We start from the raw sequence: 6,579 nt of genomic DNA, 5'->3' as shown, positions 1-6,579 counted from the left end.
TCCAGGCTCCTGGGTGTTCTATTTCACACCATACAGGAATGGCACATCTGCAAGGGTCTGGGAAAGGGGAATCTTCTGCTGAGTCCTTCTCCCAGAGGCTCCCAGGGCAAGGTCTCTCTCCCGAGACTCTCCTGGACTACCTGGTGAAGACTTGGAGGGTGTAAGGAGCCATCTACCGCCCAGGAAGTTTCTCTGGTTTCTGCTAGTGTGCTGTGGACTCGAGGTCAGCGGGCCGTCGAACTTCCAGCCAAGGGTCGCTGGGATTTCTAATACAAGCTACCACATCTGGCTTCTAACCTGAGTCTGAGGATTGAACTCAACCATCCAGCTTGCCCAGAAAGTACCCCTCCTCTCCCCTAACTATCACCTTGGCCCCTGCAAAAGATTTTTTTTTTTAATTTCTTTTATTTAAGTAACTTTTTCCCATTTATTTTACATGCCGTCTACAGGAATTGGATAATTTATTTATTATTTATTTTTGAGACAGGTTTCTCTAAGTAGCACTGGCTGTCCTGAAACTCACTACGTAGACCATGCTGGCCTCGAACTCACAGAGATCCACCTGCCTTTGCGTCCCAAGTGTTGGGATTAAAGGTGTGTGCCACCATGCCCAGCTACAGAAGGCGATACTGTAAATGTATCTTTCTTTTGGCCTGACAATCTACAAATCTATCCTGGCACATTCATCCAGACAGTATTTATTGTGCATCTACCATGTGTTCTAGGTATAGGATATCCACAAGTGAACATATACTCACAGGGCTTGCGTTCTGAGAGATAGGTGAAGGACAAAATATAGAAGTAAACTTGTAAATGAACACATGCTCACAGGTCTTGCATTCTTAGAGACGGGGGAAAGACATAATATAGAAGTAAATCGGTAAATTCGGGAGCAAGTAGAAGGAGGAAGTGCAATGGAGAAAATCCAAGGGCAGCAGGGAGAATGCCAGATGGACGGGAGCGGGGTGCAATTTGAAGCAGTTTAAGGATTGTTTCTAAGAAAAGAAGGAGGCAGAGAAGGGACATCCAGAAGCCAGTACATTTAATGCGAGGGAGTCGGTTGCTCCCAGTCACAGGGATTCTGGCCTCCTAGGGTCATCTGGCAATGTCTGAAGACATTTTTCATTGTCACAGCTGTAGGAGGAGTTGCTACTGGCATACAGCGAATAAAGTCCCCTGCCGTTCATCAACAGCGGCTCCCTTACAGCAAACTATTCCAGCCAAATTGTCCATAACGCTGAGGTCAAGGCTCCCTGGGGTGAGCAGCGCAGAGGAGAAGGAGCCAGGAGCCAAAGCCAGAGATGTAGATGCTGACCAGAGACCCAGAGTTGTTTTGGAACTAGAGAAGCTGATTCAGAAATTCTTATGGAAAAATATGTGAGACTAGCTTGGGACAAAAATTAAAAGGAAGAATAAACAAGAGTGACTAGCCTCAGAGAATCTTATATAAAAATCCCATGACATACGGCTTATTTCCTCAATATATAAAGAGTTCTGACAAACGAGAATCTCAATCTCTTTCTCTCTCTCTCTTCCTCTGTGTTTGTGTATTTGTGTGTGTGGCTTGCCTTGTATTTTTGAGACATGATCTCTCTATGTAGTCCTGGTTGTCCTGGAGCTCGATATGTAGCCCAGGCTAGCCTTAAACTTAGAGATCTGCCTGCCTTTGTCCCCAAGTGATGCCTAGCTCTGAAAAGAACTTTTTCTTTTCTTTTTTTTTTTTTTTTTCGTTTTTCAAGACAAGGTTTCTCTGTAACTTTGGTGCCTGTCCCAGAACTAGCTCTTGTAGCCCAGGCTGGCCTCGAACTCACAGAGAACTGCCTACCTCTGCCTCCCCAGTGCTGGGATTAAAGGTGTGTACCACCACTGCCCGACTTTGAAAAGAACTCTTAAAAGAGACCTTCTTTCAAAAAAAAATGAGCAAGAATCAGAAATCTTGCAGGAAAAGACTAGACTATAAACATAAGAAAAAATGTCCAACATAACTCACAACTTAAAGAAATTCTTGGCTCTTAACATCTGAGTGGTAGAGCTTAACATTCACCAAGCCTTAGCATCACATGAATGAATGAATGAGTGAATGAATAAATGAATGAATGTCATGAAAGAGCATTTTTTAAAAAGTAAAAAGAACCAAGGTTGAATATGATTCCACACAAAGTTGCCCAGGCATATGTGAGATCAGGCTCAGGCACAGCTCTTAAAACACATGAACAGAACCTCTTAGAAAGCAAATTGCTTCATGTTGGTACCCCAGAACCAAATATTCATCCTTTGAGCAAGCATGCCATTCTAGGAACATAGTCTTCTTTTCTTTTGTGCACAAAGACTTCACAGATTTCTCTTGGGTAGCACCAGCCATATACTGGAAGTAACCTAAGTGTCCACCAGCTAGGGAGGGACTTGTTTACACTGTGGAACATGAGCAGCTGTTTAGAAGATGGAGACTCACTCTCAGACCTTCCAAAAGCAATGAAAGCATATGTGCTATGGGAGAATGCTCTTGTACACTGTAAAGATTTGTCACTCATATTGGTTTAATAAAATGCTGATTAGCCAGTAGCCAGGCAGAAAGCATAGGTGGTATAGGTGGGACAAGCAGACTAAAAGAATTCTGGGAAGAGGAAAGGTGGAGACGCAGTCACAAGCCAGATGCAAAGGAAGCGAGACGAGAATGCCTTACTGAGAAAAGGTACCAAGCCATGTGGCTAAACATAGGCAAGAATTATGAGTGAATTTAAGTCATAAAAGCTAGTTAGTAATAAGTCTGAGCAGTAGGCCAAAGAGTTTATAATTAATATAAGCCTCTGTGTGTTTATTTGGGAACTGAATGGCTGTGGGACTGGGTGGGACAGGAACTTCTGCCAGGACATATGTCCAGAAAAATGAAGCATCCAGAGACTTCTAGAATAGCTTTATTCATAATAGCCCCAAACTGGAAACGCTCAAATGTCCACCAACATGATAGATGAATTATAGTGAGTTCATACGATGAATTACTATATAAAACAGAAAAATAAATGAACAGATATACACAGCAACAGAAATAAATTTCAAAAGCATTTTGTTAAGCAAAATAAATCAGTTCCAAGAGTATGAACTATGTGATGCCATTTCTGTGAAGTTCAGTGGGTAAAGCCAAGCATGCAGACAAACCAGGACCTGCCTGACCAAAGGAAGAATAGATTTCTGGAAGAGACAGGGAAATCTTTCGAGGGGAGGGTGGTGGGATTAGACTGTAGCTTACAAGGTGGATGCCTTTGTCGAAATCAGTGGACTGCGCACACCAGGTCATGCCATCTATGAAATTTGACTTTGCCTTTTTAAACAAAACATCTTCATTATTTCATGTATATAAGTGCTTGCCTACATGTATGTCTGCTCAACACATACATGCCTGGTGCCCTTGAGGACCAGAAGAGAATATTGGATCCCTTGGAACTGGAATAACAGATGTTTGTGAACCACCATATGGGTGCTGGGAACTGAGTCCAGGTTTTCTAGAAGAATAGCCAGTGCTGTTAACCACTGAGTCATCTCTTTGATTTTTATCTTAATTCAAATTCAAAATTAACTATTGAATGAAAAAATTGCTAGTCAAGTTTAATATGCCTTGAAATAGAATAACCTCCAAACAATTTCATGTGGGGTGGAAGGGAAGGAACAAGACAGAATACACATACTATAGGTTTCTATCTGCTCTAAAGAAGCTTTTTTTCTTAAACATAATCTTGTGTATATGCAAGACTTCTAGAAGGCTCTGTGAGCAAGTGCTGACAGTTACCTTTGGGGAGGGAATGTGGGGGACTCGGGTCTGATGTGGAAGACACATTAAGATAGCTCTTTGTACCATTGTAATTTCTTAGCTTGCTCATATTAATTTTTTGTTGCTATGAAGTCTGATTAAGGCCTTGACAACAGGGTGTTCTGAGGTTGAATTTCAACCTCTTTCTACTCTGGACAGGTCAGGAAGGAGGGGGCAGCCTGAAGTGCCAAGTTGGAAGTGGTATTTGGACAGGCAGATCCTGATTCCTTCAGGCTCCTGAGCACCTGGATTCTGCTGGCCCCAGACACCAGTGGAAATTAACCGAAAATCTGGTCACAAAGAGTTCAGGCTGACATGTCACGCTTCTGGTTCCTCCTGTGATGTGGGGAGATTCATCTGAGTGAAAGGATTTTGTATGTGAAGAGAGTGAAACCTCCCCAGGGGCCGAGAGACAAGACTTTTAAGATGCTGTAGGTCTGGAAAGAGGTCACTGGGAGGAAGAGACCTTGCTCTGGGATGGGACAGCCAGATGTAGTTTCTCACCAGACAATCCAGTAGCTGGCTTTTATTTCTATAAAGAAGAATATACCCACGTTCTTATATTATCTTTATCCATTTCAGGGGTGACTCTTAAGTGAGTTGATGTCCTACCTGAAGTCTGAAGTCAATGTCTCTCTATTGCTAGCAAGAGGTTTGGGGAGAAATGACTTCACCTGTCCCAGGGAGCTGCCCCAGAGAAACTGAATTCAGAGGGAGCAGGGAAGGAGACACAAAACCTGCCCTTGGAGACATCTTATTTGAGTAAGGAGCCCCTGGGCCTTGGCCTTTGGAATGAAAGATCTTTTTGAACTCCTAAGTGCCTGGTAAAGACATTCAGAAGACAATTATTGTCAGAATTTTGTGTTCAGCTAATTGTGACCCCAAATATCTGGTTCACATATTGAGAAGACGGGACTCGATACAAAATGTTGAAGGCAAATAGAGATGGTGGCCAAAGACGCCTTCTGCCACTGGCTAAACCTCAGATGGAAGCTGAAAGTCATGAGCTGGCTCTCAGTCGATGCACGGGGGCTGAGGAGGGATACAGGGAGGAGTCATCGATGGCACAAGGGAAGGGGTGCTCACCTAAGATGAGGATCCCCAACTAGGGGAAAGGCCCTTACAGACTGTCTAGTCTGGCCCTTTCACAGTGGAAACCGATGCTCAGAGTGCAGAATGACTTGCTCCATGTCACATGTGGGGACCTAGCTGGGTTTACGATGCACTGTAACCACAGGGCTCTAATGGGGGCCTCAGAGGAACCCTGCTCTTGGAAAGTAGAGGTAGTGCCAAAGCTCTTCGGTAGCCAAGCACCTGTTGACATTTTCCTGCTGCATTCTGTGGAGATGGAGCCACCAAGTGGCCTGGAGAGATGACACCAGACACTGTTGATTACCCAACAGTTCCTCCTACCATGCCTTCTCTCCTGCTACAATTTAGATTTTCATTTGTTTAGTGAATGGAATCCCTTGATCAGGAAACACAGGCTAATTCCCAGTTGATGGTATTGTAACTGAAAGCCATCTTCTCTGCCAGTGGCCGGCCAAAGGAAACACATGTGACCTGGTTCTACCCAATGAAGTATAAAGGGGAGTCTCCAGAGCACCTCTGAGAGAGTCTGTGTTTTCCCTAACAAAAGAGAAAGAAGTGCTTTGGCATCATCAGAACCCCCCACCCCACAACTCCTGCACCCTCTCTTCGTTCCTAAAAGGAACACAAAAGAAGTAGATGTGACCCAAGGTTCCAGCAAGAGGACAAAAGTTTGTCTCCCTAAGGATGACAGAGTGAACTGTGGAGGCCAAGCCTTTGGCTGTGTGAGGGAGCCGTGGGCTGATCTTACCTCCGCACTTCCATTAAGTAAACACCCGAGGGTCCTACAGTCAATGCACCGTCCACTGCGGTTTCGGTTACTTACAGGCCAAAGCATTCCACATGAATGCAAGCCAGACATACTGGCGCACCTCCACACAGCTGTAAGAGATGTCACTCAGCAACAGCCTTAGGTCATTCCCTTCCCCTATGGGTCCTGCTCTCCAGATGGTATTTAGTACTAGAGTCCCCCACTGACCCTACCAAACCCTTTCCTCCCCACTGGACGTGCTACTTATCTTTCGGTACCCTCTTGGGATGCTCTTCTGCCCTGACCTTTTCTCACTGCATCAAACACAATATCAACACAAATAGTATGCCCATTCTATACACATCAGTCCCTGACTTATTGGTCATATTCGTGGTGACCTGCTCTGGCTCAGTCACAGTGCTGGCTCTACACCCAGCCGCAGCCGAGGACGTCAGTCACAACAGGGCTGTGGAGGTCGGCGAGTTGGGTAAGGAGGGGCCGTTAATGTGACATGGCCATCACTATTTCTATCACACTGTCCTCTGGGAGTCTTAGGGAAAGGACCAGATCCCTCTGCTTCAGGACTATCCTGAGCCCATCTCAGAGGGGGCAACCGGAAGGCCTCATGGTTAGCGATCTTTCCTGGGTAAGCAGGACCTTAGTGTAGGCTGGCTCTCAGCCACCTGCCTTTCCCTGTAAGCCCAGCAAGGCCCAGGTCTTTCATGGCTAGAAGAAGGAGAAAGGGGTTTAGAATGAGGGGCCTCTCTTTGTTGGAACTAGAAGTGCCACTAGCTGAGCATAGAACTTGTCCCTTGGCTACTGTAGGCCTTGTTTTTTCTTCTAGGACAAGTGAGGATCCTAACGCCGGCTGTCTCACCGGGTAACCACAAGTGTGGAATATGATAACTGGTAGATTCACCAGGTCCAGGAAGGG

Source organism: Arvicola amphibius, chromosome 4 (assembly GCF_903992535.2).
Source record: "Arvicola amphibius chromosome 4, mArvAmp1.2, whole genome shotgun sequence".
Lineage (NCBI taxonomy): Eukaryota > Metazoa > Chordata > Mammalia > Rodentia > Cricetidae > Arvicola > Arvicola amphibius.
The sequence above is the reverse complement of the archived record's forward strand: the minus strand, read 5'-3'. Positions refer to the sequence as shown.